The sequence below is a fragment of the Pteropus alecto genome, unplaced genomic scaffold, assembly GCF_000325575.1.
Source record: "Pteropus alecto unplaced genomic scaffold, ASM32557v1 scaffold25, whole genome shotgun sequence".
Lineage (NCBI taxonomy): Eukaryota > Metazoa > Chordata > Mammalia > Chiroptera > Pteropodidae > Pteropus > Pteropus alecto.
The window spans coordinates 20,726,106-20,727,111 of NW_006441955.1; the positions used below are offsets into that span (position 1 = coordinate 20,726,106).

Genomic DNA, 1,006 nt, shown 5'->3' on the forward strand with positions numbered 1-1,006 from the left:
TAAATAAGGTGTCTCAAAATAAAAGCATACAAAATATGTCATGTATTGGTTTCTTCATAAAAATATTGTAACCAGAGGTTCACAGGAATCTAATCTTATCTTTCTCCTGGGGCAGCAATTCAGTATTTGCTGATTTAGTGCTCATGAGAACTTCCTAGAACCACTGTGAATGAGAATCAATTATATTTATAAATACAAGAGATTTTTAAAAACTGAAGCAAATATTTTACAATTTTAATTTTAAAAAAATAAAATAAATATGATTTTCAGGGAGAAATTAGTTAACAACTAGTAAATAATATATTTAATTCATTTTAATCATCTATATTACAATAATATATTAAGGTCATAAAACTATATGTAAAGAAAGGTAGAGAATTTGAAACCTCAGAATAAGCTACTACTTTAGAACCGATATTTGCTAATTATCGTGTGTGCAAGCATCATGTAATTATAATTCGTAGGCATTTAGAAAGATAAAATTTAGTCTACAGCCATGCCACCCTGAGCAAGCCTGATCCCATCTGTTTGCAGAAGCTAAGCAGGGTCGGGCCTGGTTAGTACTTGGATGGGAGACCACCTAGGAAGACCAGGTGCTATAGACGTAAAAAATTTAAAAAATAAGGGATTGTAAACTGACAAGATCTTTGCAATCTGTGAGGTCAACCAAGGATTGCCACACCTAAAAAATAAAAAATGAAAATTAAAAATAAATAAATAAAATTTGAACAAGTAAATGCACATATTATTGTTTTAACAATTTATAAACGAAAAAGATAATTGTACAATCTCAGTACTAAAATTAATTTCAATAACTAAGGATGTTGCCATTTGTCTCCTTCTACGTTTACCCACAGTGGCAAAATAAAGAAGCTGAGTGATTACTTGATTTATTCCATCAAATTACAAATATATACCAATAAACTCAACAGTCTATGAAATGTCTGTGCTTATTCTGCAAGAGCCTCTTAATAAATATTATCTAAGATCTTGTTTCATTCCTAAT

General features: G+C 29.7%; 1 pseudogene; it reads left to right on the plus strand.

Moving 5' to 3' along the window:
• The first annotated feature begins 486 nt into the window (after nucleotides 1-486).
• On the plus strand, nucleotides 487-605 carry LOC112485828 (annotated as a pseudogene).
• Nucleotides 606-1,006: the final 401 nt, after the last annotated feature.